This window comes from Leptodactylus fuscus, chromosome 9, assembly GCF_031893055.1.
Source record: "Leptodactylus fuscus isolate aLepFus1 chromosome 9, aLepFus1.hap2, whole genome shotgun sequence".
In the NCBI taxonomy this organism is placed as follows: Eukaryota; Metazoa; Chordata; class Amphibia; order Anura; family Leptodactylidae; genus Leptodactylus; species Leptodactylus fuscus.
The window spans coordinates 54,243,639-54,263,789 of NC_134273.1; the positions used below are offsets into that span (position 1 = coordinate 54,243,639).

At 42.5% G+C, this 20,151-nt stretch overlaps 1 protein-coding gene across 1 annotated transcript in view; it reads left to right on the top strand.

Moving 5' to 3' along the window:
• The first annotated feature begins 302 nt into the window (after positions 1-302).
• LOC142218466 (beta-1,3-galactosyltransferase 2-like) overlaps positions 303-20,151 on the top strand; it is a 65,469-nt gene continuing 45,620 nt past the window's right edge. The window contains exon 1 of the mRNA XM_075287215.1: positions 303-344. The gene's annotated coding sequence lies outside the window, so the exon portion shown is untranslated. The remainder of the gene's footprint in view (positions 345-20,151) is intronic.

The window sequence follows — 20,151 nt, forward strand, 5'->3', positions numbered from 1 at the left end:
CACTTGTGCTGATGAATATGGGATAGCCACTCCTAGCACAATCTTCCTTTACAATATACAGTCTGAGCCTGAATGTACTTGTCATTTTACAGTATGTTACTTTCACGTTTCTCTATACAGGGTCATATGACCTATTCAGTCAGTTACTATAGTTAGTCGTGTAGTACTGCCGTGTTGCTCTGCATTTCCTCTATGTACTGTTACATGGTAAGATGACTGCTGAGCTTATAATACGAGTAAACAGCTCTAGGTGTTGTAGCCCCACCTTTGTCCATTATCACACTCTGGCTTACTTGTCTCCTGACTTATTTTCAGCACGCTCTACATGTAATACTTAGATCCCGGTAAGTGAAATTTATTCAGACTAATATAACATTGTAAACTGATTATAGCATATACCATCTGATTGTTATCTGATAGATACATAAATCATTATGTAAGTATTGTATATGGCTTTATGCAGATGTTCCATTCCCTTCACTGTACAGAGTTTGTTCTAAAGATAATATTTTTTCCAAGTGTAGTAAATACACAAAATATTTTTAGGAAAATACTTTAATGCATCAATTCTATTTACATATTATTAGTTAAATCAAGTTTTAGTTAAAATAACTTACAAATAGGTAAATTGTTTTTTATGACAAATCTTGTCATAATATACTGAGCAAGGATGGATCTGCAGGTCTCAGGTTTATTCATTCATTTAATAGCTAGTATGATTGTGTTACTTTTATTATAGTCAAAATCATAATATCAGTAACAATCTTAGGTTATAAGTATATACAAAGTATCATACAAATGGTAACTTATACAAAGCAGTTATTAAGAACATAAAACAAACCGGGGTTCTTACCATTTGCATGTTCCTGGGCAGTATGCAGCTTGTCATAGTCCAGGCGAGGTGAAGTCCATTAAGTGGCCAGTGCAGACATACCAAGTTCGAGTGAAAGGGTCAAGGAACAACTTAGGGTGTGGATTCATGGATATGTATGGACAAGGTACACACCAACCTAGTAAAGGTACAGCTCAGTATAGCAGGCAATCCTATTGGCAGTCAGCCAAATCCATAGTTCCTCAAACTAGGATTGTTTCTGATCATACAATTATCATTAAAGATTATGTTTTAGTTTGTTCACTCTTTGGATTATGACCAGTGATAGTTGATCAATTAAATAGCTGATACTAGACCAGTCCAACAATGCAAATGGATCTTCTGACTACTAGAGATGAGCGAGCACCGTTCGATCGAATAGGTATTCGATTGAATATCAGGGCATTCGATGTATTCGTTCCCAATCGAATACCAGGCCGCATACGCAGTAAAAATTCGTATCCCCTCCCACCTTTCCTGGCGCATTTTTTGCACCAATAACTGCGTAGGGGAGGTGGGACAGGAACTACGACAACAGAAGCAGTGAAAAAAATTAAAAAAACCCATTGGCTGCCGAAAACATGTGACCTCCAATTTATAAGAATAGGCCAGCCCAATATTTGTCATTTCGCGGTGAGAGATAGGGAGAGAAAGACATCTGCTAAGGGCTAGATAGTGATTAGCTTCTGATAGGCAGGGAAGAACTGAACAACAACAGCTCTTCTCAGAGCTATACACTGTAGGGACAGGAGTCCAGCTTTGCACGGACGGTAAAAACAGGGATACAGAACAGTTACAATTGATATATAGCTGAAAAACAGCTTTCATTTTTGGCTGTCCGCACACAGAATAGCTGGAATCCATAGCAGTTACAAGTAGATATATAGCAGAAAAAAAACTTCCATTTTGGGGCATCCTGTGAAAAATAGCAGGAATCTATTCCAGTTACAAGTTGATATATAGCAGAAAAAAGCCTTTCATTTTGGGGTTGTCCCCTGAGAAATAGCAGTAATCTATACCAGTTACAAGTTGATATATAGCAGAAAAAAACCTTCCATTTTGGGGTGTCCTGAAAAATAGCAGGAATACATAGCAGTTACAAGTTCATATATAGCAGACAAAAACCTTTCATTTTGGGGTGTCCCCCACAAAATAGCAGCAATCCACAGCAGTTACTTCTTGCTATATACGTGCAAACCACAATGAAATCTATGTATTGTACCTTCCCATATTTGTGGTCCATGTATTGATGCATCTTAGTGCATTTGCAAGAAGAGGCCCACAGGGCAATATCAAGGAGGGACAGCTTTCTTAGAGTGGCTAGGGATTCTTCAGATTGTTTGCTGTTATCAGTAACTTCACCACCAATAACTTGACCAGGTGCACCTGCAGCAGGGGTGAACCTGCCCCTTTCGTCGCCCGAGACGAACTACAGAAAGCTGCCCCCCCCCCGCCGGAGGAGGGGGCGGAGCAGGGGCGTGGCTGAGCGGAGGGGCGTGACAAATTGATGGGGGCGGGGCTTATCGCTGTTCGCCGGCAGAGAGCAGGCTCGGACAGGGCCTACTCTCTGCCTGAGCGTGAGGGGAGGCTGCTGGAGCAGCGCTGCTCCAGTGGCCTCCCCAAACCACCGCTCGGTGCTAAGCCAGTCCAGGACAGCTTGTCCTGGACTGGCTTAGGTTAGCAAAAATGCCGCCCTCCCTGGAGCCCTGGTATAGCGCCGCCTGAAGCACTCGCCTCAGGTCGCCTCATGGGAGGTGCGGCGCTGACCTGCACGTATCTGTTATATCTGGATCGTTGAAGTTCCCCATAATAATTATCTCATTATACTTAGAGGACTTCTCTTTTTTGTTCCATTATTAACTTCCTCCATTATACTTCGAGACTTATGGGTGATACACATGGAGGAATTTGATGCAAATTTTTCAAGCAGAAAGATTGAAGCAGAATATTTCTGCTTTTCCACCTCTCTTTCATTTCAATGGGAGTTCTCAGCAGAATCCACCTGAAGAACGAACAGGAAGCTTTTTTTTTTTTTGCACTAGCTGAAATGAATGGCAGATTTCAAGTGAAAATTGAACTGGATTTTTAGGCAGATTCTGCCTCAAATTCAGCATCAATTTTCTATGTGTGAACACCACCTGTTGTTATCAGGTATAAGTATGCAGAGGCGCATTAAGGCTATCATGGACCTTGACTGTATGAAGATTGTATAACCCACCCACAAAGCTAAAGTTTTTTCTGATCTGCCAGCTGAAAAAGTTAGAATATACTCAGAAGTGGAATGCATACTATGACCCTGAGAACAGCGTTTGGAAAGCAGAATGGAGCCTGGATTATTCTGCCAGTAATTAATGTATGAGAGCACATGCCATTTCAACATTGCACCGAACCTGCTATATTTCTAGATTGTGGCCTCTGAAGCTCAAAACATTGACACAGTGGGCCAATGAAATCTATATATTGTACCTTCCCATAATTGTGGTCCATGTATTGATGCATTTTAGTTCATTTGCAAGAAGAGGCCCACAGGGCAATATCAAGCAGGGACAGCTTTCCTAGAGAAATAATGGTGGCTAGGGATCCTTCAGATTGTTTGCTGTCATCAGCAACTGCACCACCAATAACTTGACCAGGTGGGAGTTAAAGTTGCAGACCAGCCAGATGACTGGGCATAGGTTGCTGTTTACCAGACACACATTCCTTTTATGCATAATGACTGACATTGGTGGGGAGGAGGAGAAGGAGAAAGAGATGGAGATGATTATGATGATAACCATATACTAAGTGTAGATATGGCCTGTCTACAAAGACCATGGGTGAGACAGGTGTGTCTTCTGTATTTTTCCGGCACAATACATTTGGCTTTGCCCTTTTTAGTTCATTCGAGAACTGGCATTTGTTTGGTTTTGTTAAAAAATTAACAATTTGGAATATTTGGATCAAACCAAGTTCGTAAAGGAATTAATTCACCCATCTCTAGTTCCAGGCAGCCACCCAAAAAGGTCAAATTTAGAGATGAGCGAACAGTGAAATGTTCGTAGTTCAAAGTTCGATTCAAGTAGCTGCTCAATACTCGACTGTTTGATCGAACATTAAACCCCATTATAGTCTATGGGGAATAAATACTCGTTTAGGGGGAAACCACTATTCGACTCAGGAGGGTCACCAAGTCCACTATGACACCCCAGGAAATGATGCCTATACACCCTGGAATACAAGTGGGACAGCAGGGGAAGCATGTCTGGGGGCATCTAACATGCCCAAGTCACTGTATTACGTCAGGATCCCTGTCAGTTTGCGATATGCGCGAGCTGACTTTTTCCCATAGGAATGCATTGACCAGCGTTGATTGTCCGAATGCCATACAGAATACAGCATTCGGCCAATCAACGCTGGTTCTGCCGGAGGCTCGTCTATGAGGAGGCGGAGTCTAAGATCAGACCAGAATGGAGACTGCTGTGGATCGATCTTAGACTCCGCCTCCACCGGCAGAAAAAGCATTTATTGGCCGTATGCTGTACTCTGTATGGCATTCGGCCAATCAATGCTGGTAAATGCATTCCTATGTCGAGATGTAGCAGTGCTACACTGGATAAGAAGCAGAGCTGAGTGTGCGCTGAACCCTGCTGCACACTCAGCTCTGCTGCATCAGAGATGCTCTGAACCCTGCTGCACACTCAGCTCTGATACAGCTCAGCAGAGGTGAGTGTGCAGCAGGGTTCAGCGCACATTCAGCTCTGACTCATCTCCGGTGTAGCAGTGCTGAGCGCACGGCCAGCACTGCTACATCTCGGCATAGGAATTCATTGACCAGCATTGATTGGCCGAATGCCATACAGAGTACAGCATTTGGCCAATCAACGCTGGTTCTGCTGGAGGAGGTGGAGTCTAAGATCGGTCCACAACAGTCTCCATTCTGGTCCGATCTTAGACTCCGCCTCCTCACAGACGAGCCTCCGGCAGAACCAGCATTGATTGGCCGAATGCTGTACTCTGTATGGCATTCGGTCAATCAATGCTGGTCAATGATTTCCTATGGGAAAAAGTCAGCTCGTGCATATCGCAAGCTGACAGGGATCCTGACCAGATAGAGCCCCAAAGAGCTGGATGAGTTACATTCCCACCTAAATAAAGGTAATCCCTAGCTAACCCTGCCTGTAGATCTATCCGTCTCACAATCACATAGTTCACAGTCTCATATGACCCGGATATTAAATCCACTATTCGTATAAATTGGAGGTCACCTGATTTAGCCAGCCAATTACTTTTTCCGATTTTTTTCGATGCCACCATTGTCGCAGTTCCTGTCCCACCTCCCCTGCACAGTTATTGGTGCAAAAAAAGTGTCAGGGAAGGTGGGAGGGGAATCAGATTTTTAGTGAGTTTTCCACCTGGTGTTTGACTCGAATCGAACATCTCAAACAGCCTGATATCCGAGCGAACATGTACTCGACTGAACGCTGTTCGCTCATCTCTAGTCATATTATTTTTTTCTACTGTTAGTATCTGAACTTTGGCCTGAGTGAAATCTAAGCTTGTACTAATAGTTTACTACGTGTGATACTATGCTCTGCTGTCTTCAATAAATGGAATTTGCACTCAGCTTTACTACACCTTGGTTTTGATCTCACCTCTGTTCTTGAGCCTTGATTCTTGAGTCTTGAACTCTACCTATACCTGACTAAGTGGCTTCCAAACCATTTGACTATTGTGCTTGAAACATGTAGAACTAAACTGAATCCTGTTCTTGTAACCCTTGGAACTTTATGTACTACTTGTAGTGACTGTACTGTTCCATATTCTGATTATTGACTGCTTCTTCAGCAACAAACCCAGTCAGTAACTGTTTTGGGGACCATAACCTGTAGATTCTCTTGCAGGCAGCAGGAGTGAGTCCTAGGCAATTGCTTAGGCTCTGTATCATGATCTAGTATACACCTACCATCTACTGTGGTTTCCAGTCCACACAGGTGAGCAGTCACAACTCGCCATGAATTGTCTACAGAATCCTCTGAATTCCTTTATCACTACATTTCTTTAAACCTTCTAATTATTATTTAAAGTAACACCATTCTTCTTCTACATTTCTTCAAAAACCCAACTTCCAAAGTTCTAACAATCTAAACTTCAATGTACCTATGTAATGCTGCATAGTGCTACAGATTTTAACATTCCAATCCTGTCCATTCAAACATTAAAGTTGGTAATGGAGGAAGGATAGAGAAATATCTAGTTTTGTATGGCCAGATTGTTATCCTAATCTGGCCATCCTTTTTTTTCCAGGCAAATCCCTTAGCTTTGTGTCTTGTGTGCAAGTCATAAAAACATCTCTTTAGTCTAAGGCCCCACATTGCAGGCCACTGTGAAAAATTCCATCAGTGCCAAAATCAGTAGAGCATAGCAATGTAAAGTATGCAAAGAGTTACAGTTGGTGGAGGCGGTGAAAAGTCCTATTTAAGGCCGGGCCCCATGTGGATGAAAGGCATCGCGTTTATTCCTCAGCACTTTTCACAGAAAGTCCTCAGTTTTCCTTTTCAAACTTTCTGTTTACTTTCTACCTATAGGAAAACTGCCAGTGTTTCTGTAGGTATAATTGACATGCTGCAATTTCTATAAACGTGGCAGTTTGGGAAAACACCACATTTACGCTGCAGGTATTATTCTGTGATGGCCCTCACACAATGTCCTAAGCTATTCTCCTGGCAATTTCTTTTGACCACACATCTTCTGTTACAATCAGTCTGATGAAGGTTGTGGATGCAACCGAAACGTCACATTATTTGTTTGGATTGCATTATAAAATAAATCTCAAACTCAATTGCAACACAACCCACTTGAGTGCCAAGTATTTGTTTTCTAGGGGAAACATGGTGGCTCAGTGGTTTGCAGTACAATCTTGCAGCGCTGGAGTCCTGTGTTTGAATCCTGCCAGGAACAACATCTGCAAGGAGTTTGTATGTTCTCTCCATGTTTGTGTGGATTTCCTCCCATTCTACAAAAGATGTACTGATAGAAAAAAGAAAATGTACATTGTGATCCCTATATGGGGCTACCAATCTACATTAAAAATAATTGAAAAAAAAAAGTATTTGTTTTCTATGTACATGGGGTGCAACCCTACTTGTAGCACACAGATGGAGTGGACGTGTATCTTCTAGCTAGAGAAAAAATTCCATCTGCACCAGAATTAGAGGAGGGGCACTTTTGAAGCATAGTGTCAGTGTCTTCTCATTTTCAGAAAATCCTACAAAACGAGTACTATACAGTGTTGGCCAAAAGTATTGGCACCCCTGCAATTCTATCAGATAATACTCAGTTTCTTCCAGAAAATGATTGCAAGCACAAACTCTTTGCTATTAATATCTTCATTTATTTTGCTTGCAATGAAAAAACTCAAAAGAGAATGAAAAAAAAAGTCAAATCATTGATCATTTTACACAAAACTCCAAAAATGGGCCGGACAAAAGTATTGGCACCCTCAACCTAATACTTGGTAGCACAACCTTTAGACAAAATAACTGCGAACAACCGCTTCCGGTAACCATCAATGAGTTTCTTACAATGCTCTGCTGGAATTTTAGACCATTCTTCTTTGGCAAACTGCTCCAGGTCCCTGAGATGTGAAGGGTGCCTTCTCCAAACTGCCATCAAGAGATCTCTCCACAGGTGTTCTATGGGATTCAGGTCTGGACTCATTGCTGGCCACTTTACAAGTCTCCAGTGCTTTCTCTCAAACCATTTTCTAGTGCTTTTTGAAGTGTGTTTTGGGTCATTGTCCTGCTGGAAGACCCATGACCACTGAGGGAGACACAGCTTTCTCACACTGGGCCCTACATTATGCTGCAAAATTTGTTGGTAGTCTTCAGACTTCATAATGCCATGCACACGGTCAAGCAGTCCAGTGCCAGAGGCTGGGTCCGACCGCGGGGGTTAACCCCCGAGATGCTGGGTCAAACATGACCGCCAGCATCTCAGGGGTTTCGGTATATAATTGTGCCAATCAGCACCCCCAGTGATGGTTTAGGGGGGTGCCGTTCTTGGTAGTGGGCAGTGGGGTCTGATCAGTGACCCCACATGGTCTGCCCCATGCTGTCCCCTCCACGTACCTGGTTGATCCTGCCAAAATGGAAGCTGTCAGCCCGTGCATGTGCACGGGGCTGAGAGCTTCCTGTACTCTGCAATACACATGTAACACGTGTATTGCATCTATATCTACTGAAGCAGTGATCAGCAGATCACTGCTTCAATCCCCCATGGGGACAGAAAAAAAAGTTATAAAAAAGTTTAAATAAGTTTCAAATAAATTAGAAATAAAGAAAGCCCCCAAAATACCATTTACCCATATAAAATGTTTTATTATGTAAAATAAAGAAAAATAGAAAAAAACATTACATATTTGGTATCACTGCGTCTATAATAACCTGAACAATAAAATTAAAACATTATTTAACCCGAACGGCGATCATAAAAAAAACGTACAAAACCGCACAAAATAATGATTATTCATCACCTTTGCCTTACAAAATGTTCAATAAAAAGTAATCAAATGGTCAGATGAAAACCAAAATGGTACCAATAAAAAGCAGAGGTCATCCTGCAAAAAATAAGCCCTCAACCAGCTCTGTCTACCGAAAAATAAAAATGTTATGCCTTTCAGAAGATGGCGATGCAAAAATAATAGATTTTTTTCACCTACTTTGAATTTTATTCTGCACAAATAGCAACGCATTAAAGAATAATATAAATGAGGTATCGCCGTAACCGTACCGACCCGCAGAATAAAGGTCACATGTTACTTATGCTGTACTCTGCACAGGAAAACAAATAAATGCTAAAAAGCAATGCCAGAATTGATATTTCCTTTTACATCCCACCCAGAAAGAGTTAATAAAATGTAGTCAATAAGTTACAGGCACCCCAAAATGGTGGCATTGAGAAACACATCTAATACCGCAAACACCAAGCCCTCATACGGCCACATTGCCAGAAAATAAAAATCTAGCTTGTACAAAGTGAAGACAAAAACCCCAAAAGTCGCCAAATCATTAGGACGTAAGTGGCTGCAACTAGAATGAAATGTATAAGCGGTGCAAGCGTTTTCAGGGGACCCCCATATTTAGAGCTTATGAGAGATAATACACCAGCGCTGATCCCCCAGAATGCCCCTCTTCCCCGTCCGTGTCATAGGAGCTAGTGGGAAAATAGAATGGGATTTGGTGTACCCAATTTACTCCGCACAGCTTACATATTCACTTCTGGGTTACTAATGCTCACTACATCGCTTGATAAATTCTTTGAGGGGTGCGGTTTTCAAAATGGGGTCATTTTCTAGAGGTTTCCACTGTTTTGACACCTGAAGGGCTTTGTAAATGCGACATGGCTCCTGAATCTGATCACAGCCAGATCTGCCCTCTAAAAGCTCCTTGGCGCGCCTTCCCTTCTGTGTCTCGCTGTACGTCCATATATTAGTTTACACCCACAAGTGGGGTACTATGGTAGTCGGGAGAACTTGCCTAACAAATTGTGGGATGCGATTTCTCCTTTAACCCCTTGTGAATGTGCAAATTCTAGGGCTAAATGAAAATATTAGTAAAATCAAATCAAATTTGAAAATTTCACCTCCATTTTGTATTAATTCCTGTTAAGCACTTATAGGGTTAAATTAATAGGTATATGTTGTTTTGGCTTATTTAAGGGGTGCAGATTTGAAAATGGGGTGATTTATGGGGGGGTTTAATACAAGGGTCTTTCAAAACCCCTTCATAACTGGATTAGTCCCTTAAAAAATGGGTTTTAGAAATTTCTTGAAAATTTTTAATATTGTTGTTTCACTTGTAAACCTTCTAATGTCCGTAAAAAATAAAAGGGTGACTAAAGTTTAATGCCGACATAAAGCAGAGATCTGGGATATGAGATTTATGATATAATTTTGGCGGTCTGACTATCTGTACGCAATGCACATCATTTCAAACTTTATAAAATGCATATTTTTCAAAATTTCCACCAAATTTCCTATTTTTTCATAATTAAACACAAAATATATCAACCAAAATTTACCACTAACATGAAGTACAATGTGTTACGAGAAAACAGTCTCAAAATCACTTTGGTAAGTTAAAGCGTTCCAAAGTTATTGCCACATAAAGTGATGCATGTCAGTTTTGAAAAATCGAGCTTGGTCAGGAAGTCAAAAAGTGCCATCGGCGGGAAGGGGTTAAGAGCTGCCAAAACCCCGGAGCAGGCAAAACATCAAAGGCAGCAATTTGCTGAATATAGACAGATCATCGACTCCAACAACATGCAGACAAAGTCATGGGCAGAGGCTAGTTCCTTACATTTTGTGGAAGAGTGCGATCACAGCAATAACATTTGTATAGTTTTTCCTGTTTTAATGCCTTCGATAAAATAAAAAATCTTTACATGAAATGAACATTGTTTGCATTTGTAAGGAAGCGAAGGGTTAACCCTTTTAGTAAGCAACCCTGGTTGGGGATTAGTAAATGACCATGCATTCCTACCCAAGATGAGTTAGCATCACTTTGTAACATGTATATTCGATACTATGGTTGTTTCCTGGATATGCTGTGTAACTCTCTGCAGTGCAAAGTATATTGTGTTTCCTTGGCAGATGTAAGGGATGAGTGCAGAAGATTAGATGCACATAGGAGCAGTTCCATTGAGGAAGTTCTTGAAGGTGCCCCCATAGTGTGAAGTTGGCTACATAAAGAGAAGTCTTTACACCTTAAATTGTCTCTGTTACATTTAATCAGACCTTGTTGTTCCAGTGAGCAGCAACTGCGCCAATAAGTGTCAGAAATGTACCTTTGATTTGAAAAAGAGGTGTAAATCCCAAAACCCCTGTACATTTTTATTCTTATTTTTTATTTAATAAGTCAATCTACTAACCTTAACCTTGGTTGGTCACACGTTTGCTAAAATACTTTCATCATAACCAACAACCGGTGAGGAGCGCTTCACTTGGGTCAATGGACTAAGATTCTGGGAGATTTCTTCCCAATAAGTTTTGGAGGCTCCAGTGACTGTGGTTGGGAGTGTCATCTGTACGAACAGGAGAGATAACAGATAGCTCATAAGAGTAAGTCTCAGGTGCTTATTACATTTGCCGTATCCTACATGTTCCTATTGCCGTCTTGTTTTCTTCAATCAGGATAAGTGTGCAGATGCCTATTAAATTATTAAATGGAGCTCTTTTCTGCTGCGCTCTTATGTCAGTTATGCTTGATGGAATCTGTATTGGAGAGTCCTAGGCTGAGGCTCCACATTGCAGAAATGCAGCTTTTTGAGAAATATATTAATTTTTAATAGTTCTCCTGCAAAAAAATCACAGCAAAATCTTCAGCCTTAGGGCTAGTTCACACGTGAGTATAAGGGGAGGTTTTTGACAGCGGATTTCGCGTCCAAAACCTCCCCTTATAATGGTGGTCTATGGAGACCGCCGGACTTCTGTTCTCCGCTAGCGGCGAGCTGCTGCTAGCGGCGAAAAGAAAGGACATGTCCTTTCTTCAGGCGGAAGCCGCGCAGGCTCAGCCGCGCGGCTTCCGCCCCCGGCAGCTCCCTCCTATGTCGGCTCATTCATTTGAGCCGACAGCAGAGGGTTAAGCCGCGACAGCGATGGTCGCGGCGGGCGGGTTTTGACAAGAGAGAGACGTGGCTCGCCGCGTCTCTCTCTCTGTCAAAACCCGCGCGGGCAGTTCACGTGTGAACTAGCCCTTATCCTTAAAGAGGACCTTTGACATCCTCTGACACCCATGCCATTATATACCGCTAGAAAGCCAAATGAATTCAGCACACTGTCAACATTCCAGATCTGGGCCTCCCCACCTCTGACAGTAACCTTTCATAGCACATATGAAACATATTCTGTACTGTCCAACGGTATCCCTTCTGAAAGTGAAGGGATATCGGTGCCGAAACTAACGGTACCGATAGCTCAGGCACCCAAGCACATACTGTCAAAGCTGACAGCTTTCCAGCAATATATAATACTGCCAGTCAAAAAGGATGTGAAAGGTCCTCTTTAATAGAGCCTCCCACGCAAATATGAACAGGACCTACTGTAAGATGTATCTAGTGTTTATAAACCCACTCAGGTATTTTGCGTTGGTTTAAACAGGTCACATGGCTGTGATATATTAGTCATGGATGTGAAGCTCTATGTAGCAATGTCTCACTCTCATGTCTTAGGTTCCAAACCTATTTAAGGCTAAGGCCCCAGGTAAAGAGCCACAGCCAAAAAATGATGAGGAAAACACTGCGGCAGAACTGCATCACAGCATTTTTTTTTCTGTAGATTTTTTCACAGAAAGTCCACAGAGTTTCCATTTCAGCTTTTATTATACCTATATGGAAAATGCCTGCCTTTCATTAGGTATAATTGATAAGCTGTTACTTGTAAGAACGCTCACGTTTTTGAAATAGCAGCATTTTCGCAGCAATTTTTTTTCTGCCATGTTTGGATGGAATTAGCCAGAATCCCATTCACTTTACAGGTAATGTAAAATGCAGGTTTTTGGAATGCAACTGGGACAGCAGGGTAAGCATGTTTGGGGCATCTAACATGCCCAAATCACTGTATTATGTCGGGATCCCTGTCAGCTTGCGATATGCGTGAGCTGACTTTTTCCCATAGGAATGCATTGACCAGCGTTGATTGGCTGAATGCCATACAGAGTACGGCATTCGGCCAATCAACGCTGGTTCTGCTGGAGGCTCGTCTGTGAGGAGGCGGAGTCTAAGATTGGATCAGAATGGAGACTTCTGTGGACCGCTCTTAGACTCTGCCTCCACGGCAGAAACAGCGTTGATTGGCCAAATATAGCATTCGGCCAATCAACACTGGTCAATGCATTTCTATGCTGAGATGAAGCAGAGCTGGCCATCGGCTACTCCGCAGTAGCCAAGCTTAGTGCAGTGTCCGATGTAGCAGAGCTGAGTATGCAGCAGGGTTCAGCTGATCCTGCTGCACACTCAGCTCTGCTGCATCGGACTGCTACATCAGACACTGCTACATCGGCCAGCACTGCTACATCGGGCTGTGCACTCAGCTGGGCTACTCCAGAGATGCAGCCGAGCAGAGTGCATGCCCAGCATTGCTACATTGGAGATGAAGCAGAGCTGGCCGTTGGCTGAGGTCGTCTACTCCGGAGTAGCCAAGTTGAGAGCACGGCCTGATGTAGCAGTGCTGGCCGATGTAGCAGTGTCCGATGTAGCAGAGCTACAAGCTAAGCAAATCTGCCTTACATATGTGACTAACCTACGATTAACAACTGTGAGTGGGCATCTATCACTCAGGATGTCTCCCTCAAGAAATAACTACTAAGGGGGCATTCACACTACTGTTGTTAATGTTCGTTGCTGTATTTTATTATAGGATGACAGCAATGGACATTAAACTGTCACAGAGAATGGTCACAGACTGATTCTGTGACAGTTCCCATTGAAATTAATGTAAGATATCTTCCATCATGTTTGTTTACTTTTGTAATGGAAGATAAAGTCATGCATGCAGGACAATGGTGAACAAACATAAGATGGTCTGTGTGCGGTCATTACTTCGTCATGCTCTATGCGTCTTATCACATTATAGAATATTTATAGCTGTTGTTACTGTTTATGGGCATCGACTCCTGATGACTTAATGAAACATGTAAGGTCTACGTTCTTAGTGGATTCACAGTGCTGCGCCTTGTGAATATTTAGAAAGCTTGACTTTGTTGGCATGACATTAGGCCGCTATCCTTAGAATATATTCCTCCTCTGTTGTTGATTCACGGACATAATATTAGTGTTCATACAGTACTGAGTCCCAGTCATATAAGATAATCCTTTAATAAGATAAGATAATCCTTTAATAGTCCCACATTGGGGAAATTTCTATGGTTAGGGAGGGCTATTCCCCTAAGTTTTGAGACTGGGTGGGTCCAGGATTGGATCTTACGATAGGTTCACACTAGCGTAGACTCTCCATCGTTTGTGTTTGGATAGAGACCCAGAAAGATGGAGAAAAAATAAAAGGGTGACTAAAGTTTAATGCCGACATAAAGCAGAGATCTGGGATATGAGATTTATGATATAATTTTGGCGGTCTGACTATCTGTACGCAATGCACATCATTTCAAACTTTATAAAATGCATATTTTTCAAAATTTCCACCAAATTTCCTATTTTTTCATAATTAAACACAAAATATATCAACCAAAATTTACCACTAACATGAAGTACAATGTGTTACGAGAAAACAGTCTCAAAATCACTTTGGTAAGTTAAAGCGTTCCAAAGTTATTGCCACATAAAGTGATGCATGTCAGTTTTGAAAAATCGAGCTTGGTCAGGAAGTCAAAAAGTGCCATCGGCGGGAAGGGGTTAAGAGCTGCCAAAACCCCGGAGCAGGCAAAACATCAAAGGCAGCAATTTGCTGAATATAGACAGATCATCGACTCCAACAACATGCAGACAAAGTCATGGGCAGAGGCTAGTTCCTTACATTTTGTGGAAGAGTGCGATCACAGCAATAACATTTGTATAGTTTTTCCTGTTTTAATGCCTTCGATAAAATAAAAAATCTTTACATGAAATGAACATTGTTTGCATTTGTAAGGAAGCGAAGGGTTAACCCTTTTAGTAAGCAACCCTGGTTGGGGATTAGTAAATGACCATGCATTCCTACCCAAGATGAGTTAGCATCACTTTGTAACATGTATATTCGATACTATGGTTGTTTCCTGGATATGCTGTGTAACTCTCTGCAGTGCAAAGTATATTGTGTTTCCTTGGCAGATGTAAGGGATGAGTGCAGAAGATTAGATGCACATAGGAGCAGTTCCATTGAGGAAGTTCTTGAAGGTGCCCCCATAGTGTGAAGTTGGCTACATAAAGAGAAGTCTTTACACCTTAAATTGTCTCTGTTACATTTAATCAGACCTTGTTGTTCCAGTGAGCAGCAACTGCGCCAATAAGTGTCAGAAATGTACCTTTGATTTGAAAAAGAGGTGTAAATCCCAAAACCCCTGTACATTTTTATTCTTATTTTTTATTTAATAAGTCAATCTACTAACCTTAACCTTGGTTGGTCACACGTTTGCTAAAATACTTTCATCATAACCAACAACCGGTGAGGAGCGCTTCACTTGGGTCAATGGACTAAGATTCTGGGAGATTTCTTCCCAATAAGTTTTGGAGGCTCCAGTGACTGTGGTTGGGAGTGTCATCTGTACGAACAGGAGAGATAACAGATAGCTCATAAGAGTAAGTCTCAGGTGCTTATTACATTTGCCGTATCCTACATGTTCCTATTGCCGTCTTGTTTTCTTCAATCAGGATAAGTGTGCAGATGCCTATTAAATTATTAAATGGAGCTCTTTTCTGCTGCGCTCTTATGTCAGTTATGCTTGATGGAATCTGTATTGGAGAGTCCTAGGCTGAGGCTCCACATTGCAGAAATGCAGCTTTTTGAGAAATATATTAATTTTTAATAGTTCTCCTGCAAAAAAATCACAGCAAAATCTTCAGCCTTAGGGCTAGTTCACACGTGAGTATAAGGGGAGGTTTTTGACAGCGGATTTCGCGTCCAAAACCTCCCCTTATAATGGTGGTCTATGGAGACCGCCGGACTTCTGTTCTCCGCTAGCGGCGAGCTGCTGCTAGCGGCGAAAAGAAAGGACATGTCCTTTCTTCAGGCGGAAGCCGCGCAGGCTCAGCCGCGCGGCTTCCGCCCCCGGCAGCTCCCTCCTATGTCGGCTCATTCATTTGAGCCGACAGCAGAGGGTTAAGCCGCGACAGCGATGGTCGCGGCGGGCGGGTTTTGACAAGAGAGAGACGTGGCTCGCCGCGTCTCTCTCTCTGTCAAAACCCGCGCGGGCAGTTCACGTGTGAACTAGCCCTTATCCTTAAAGAGGACCTTTGACATCCTCTGACACCCATGCCATTATATACCGCTAGAAAGCCAAATGAATTCAGCACACTGTCAACATTCCAGATCTGGGCCTCCCCACCTCTGACAGTAACCTTTCATAGCACATATGAAACATATTCTGTACTGTCCAACGGTATCCCTTCTGAAAGTGAAGGGATATCGGTGCCGAAACTAACGGTACCGATAGCTCAGGCACCCAAGCACATACTGTCAAAGCTGACAGCTTTCCAGCAATATATAATACTGCCAGTCAAAAAGGATGTGAAAGGTCCTCTTTAATAGAGCCTCCCACGCAAATATGAACAGGACCTACTGTAAGATGTATCTAGTGTTTATAAACCCACTCAGGTATTTTGCGTTGGTTTAAACAGGTCACATGGCTGTGATATATTAGTCATGGATGTGAAGCTCTATGTAGCAATGTCTCACTCTCATGTCTTAGGTTCCAAACCTATTTAAGGCTAAGGCCCCAGGTAAAGAGCCACAGCCAAAAAATGATGAGGAAAACACTGCGGCAGAACTGCATCACAGCATTTTTTTTTCTGTAGATTTTTTCACAGAAAGTCCACAGAGTTTCCATTTCAGCTTTTATTATACCTATATGGAAAATGCCTGCCTTTCATTAGGTATAATTGATAAGCTGTTACTTGTAAGAACGCTCACGTTTTTGAAATAGCAGCATTTTCGCAGCAATTTTTTTTCTGCCATGTTTGGATGGAATTAGCCAGAATCCCATTCACTTTACAGGTAATGTAAAATGCAGGTTTTTGGAATGCAACTGGGACAGCAGGGTAAGCATGTTTGGGGCATCTAACATGCCCAAATCACTGTATTATGTCGGGATCCCTGTCAGCTTGCGATATGCGTGAGCTGACTTTTTCCCATAGGAATGCATTGACCAGCGTTGATTGGCTGAATGCCATACAGAGTACGGCATTCGGCCAATCAACGCTGGTTCTGCTGGAGGCTCGTCTGTGAGGAGGCGGAGTCTAAGATTGGATCAGAATGGAGACTTCTGTGGACCGCTCTTAGACTCTGCCTCCACGGCAGAAACAGCGTTGATTGGCCAAATATAGCATTCGGCCAATCAACACTGGTCAATGCATTTCTATGCTGAGATGAAGCAGAGCTGGCCATCGGCTACTCCGCAGTAGCCAAGCTTAGTGCAGTGTCCGATGTAGCAGAGCTGAGTATGCAGCAGGGTTCAGCTGATCCTGCTGCACACTCAGCTCTGCTGCATCGGACTGCTACATCAGACACTGCTACATCGGCCAGCACTGCTACATCGGGCTGTGCACTCAGCTGGGCTACTCCAGAGATGCAGCCGAGCAGAGTGCATGCCCAGCATTGCTACATTGGAGATGAAGCAGAGCTGGCCGTTGGCTGAGGTCGTCTACTCCGGAGTAGCCAAGTTGAGAGCACGGCCTGATGTAGCAGTGCTGGCCGATGTAGCAGTGTCCGATGTAGCAGAGCTACAAGCTAAGCAAATCTGCCTTACATATGTGACTAACCTACGATTAACAACTGTGAGTGGGCATCTATCACTCAGGATGTCTCCCTCAAGAAATAACTACTAAGGGGGCATTCACACTACTGTTGTTAATGTTCGTTGCTGTATTTTATTATAGGATGACAGCAATGGACATTAAACTGTCACAGAGAATGGTCACAGACTGATTCTGTGACAGTTCCCATTGAAATTAATGTAAGATATCTTCCATCATGTTTGTTTACTTTTGTAATGGAAGATAAAGTCATGCATGCAGGACAATGGTGAACAAACATAAGATGGTCTGTGTGCGGTCATTACTTCGTCATGCTCTATGCGTCTTATCACATTATAGAATATTTATAGCTGTTGTTACTGTTTATGGGCATCGACTCCTGATGACTTAATGAAACATGTAAGGTCTACGTTCTTAGTGGATTCACAGTGCTGCGCCTTGTGAATATTTAGAAAGCTTGACTTTGTTGGCATGACATTAGGCCGCTATCCTTAGAATATATTCCTCCTCTGTTGTTGATTCACGGACATAATATTAGTGTTCATACAGTACTGAGTCCCAGTCATATAAGATAATCCTTTAATAAGATAAGATAATCCTTTAATAGTCCCACATTGGGGAAATTTCTATGGTTAGGGAGGGCTATTCCCCTAAGTTTTGAGACTGGGTGGGTCCAGGATTGGATCTTACGATAGGTTCACACTAGCGTAGACTCTCCATCGTTTGTGTTTGGATAGAGACCCAGAAAGATGGAGAAAAAATAAAAGGGTGACTAAAGTTTAATGCCGACATAAAGCAGAGATCTGGGATATGAGATTTATGATATAATTTTGGCGGTCTGACTATCTGTACGCAATGCACATCATTTCAAACTTTATAAAATGCATATTTTTCAAAATTTCCACCAAATTTCCTATTTTTTCATAATTAAACACAAAATATATCAACCAAAATTTACCACTAACATGAAGTACAATGTGTTACGAGAAAACAGTCTCAAAATCACTTTGGTAAGTTAAAGCGTTCCAAAGTTATTGCCACATAAAGTGATGCATGTCAGTTTTGAAAAATCGAGCTTGGTCAGGAAGTCAAAAAGTGCCATCGGCGGGAAGGGGTTAAGAGCTGCCAAAACCCCGGAGCAGGCAAAACATCAAAGGCAGCAATTTGCTGAATATAGACAGATCATCGACTCCAACAACATGCAGACAAAGTCATGGGCAGAGGCTAGTTCCTTACATTTTGTGGAAGAGTGCGATCACAGCAATAACATTTGTATAGTTTTTCCTGTTTTAATGCCTTCGATAAAATAAAAAATCTTTACATGAAATGAACATTGTTTGCATTTGTAAGGAAGCGAAGGGTTAACCCTTTTAGTAAGCAACCCTGGTTGGGGATTAGTAAATGACCATGCATTCCTACCCAAGATGAGTTAGCATCACTTTGTAACATGTATATTCGATACTATGGTTGTTTCCTGGATATGCTGTGTAACTCTCTGCAGTGCAAAGTATATTGTGTTTCCTTGGCAGATGTAAGGGATGAGTGCAGAAGATTAGATGCACATAGGAGCAGTTCCATTGAGGAAGTTCTTGAAGGTGCCCCCATAGTGTGAAGTTGGCTACATAAAGAGAAGTCTTTACACCTTAAATTGTCTCTGTTACATTTAATCAGACCTTGTTGTTCCAGTGAGCAGCAACTGCGCCAATAAGTGTCAGAAATGTACCTTTGATTTGAAAAAGAGGTGTAAATCCCAAAACCCCTGTACATTTTTATTCTTATTTTTTATTTAATAAGTCAATCTACTAACCTTAACCTTGGTTGGTCACACGTTTGCTAAAATACTTTCATCATAACCAACAACCGGTGAGGAGCGCTTCACTTGGGTCAATGGACTAAGATTCTGGGAGATTTCTTCCCAATAAGTTTTGGAGGCTCCAGTGACTGTGGTTGGGAGTGTCATCTGTACGAACAGGAGAGATAACAGATAGCTCATAAGAGTAAGTCTCAGGTGCTTATTACATTTGCCGTATCCTACATGTTCCTATTGCCGTCTTGTTTTCTTCAATCAGGATAAGTGTGCAGATGCCTATTAAATTATTAAATGGAGCTCTTTTCTGCTGCGCTCTTATGTCAGTTATGCTTGATGGAATCTGTATTGGAGAGTCCTAGGCTGAGGCTCCACATTGCAGAAATGCAGCTTTTTGAGAAATATATTAATTTTTAATAGTTCTCCTGCAAAAAAATCACAGCAAAATCTTCAGCCTTAGGGCTAGTTCACACGTGAGTATAAGGGGAGGTTTTTGACAGCGGATTTCGCGTCCAAAACCTCCCCTTATAATGGTGGTCTATGGAGACCGCCGGACTTCTGTTCTCCGCTAGCGGCGAGCTGCTGCTAGCGGCGAAAAGAAAGGACATGTCCTTTCTTCAGGCGGAAGCCGCGCAGGCTCAGCCGCGCGGCTTCCGCCCCCGGCAGCTCCCTCCTATGTCGGCTCATTCATTTGAGCCGACAGCAGAGGGTTAAGCCGCGACAGCGATGGTCGCGGCGGGCGGGTTTTGACAAGAGAGAGACGTGGCTCGCCGCGTCTCTCTCTCTGTCAAAACCCGCGCGGGCAGTTCACGTGTGAACTAGCCCTTATCCTTAAAGAGGACCTTTGACATCCTCTGACACCCATGCCATTATATACCGCTAGAAAGCCAAATGAATTCAGCACACTGTCAACATTCCAGATCTGGGCCTCCCCACCTCTGACAGTAACCTTTCATAGCACATATGAAACATATTCTGTACTGTCCAACGGTATCCCTTCTGAAAGTGAAGGGATATCGGTGCCGAAACTAACGGT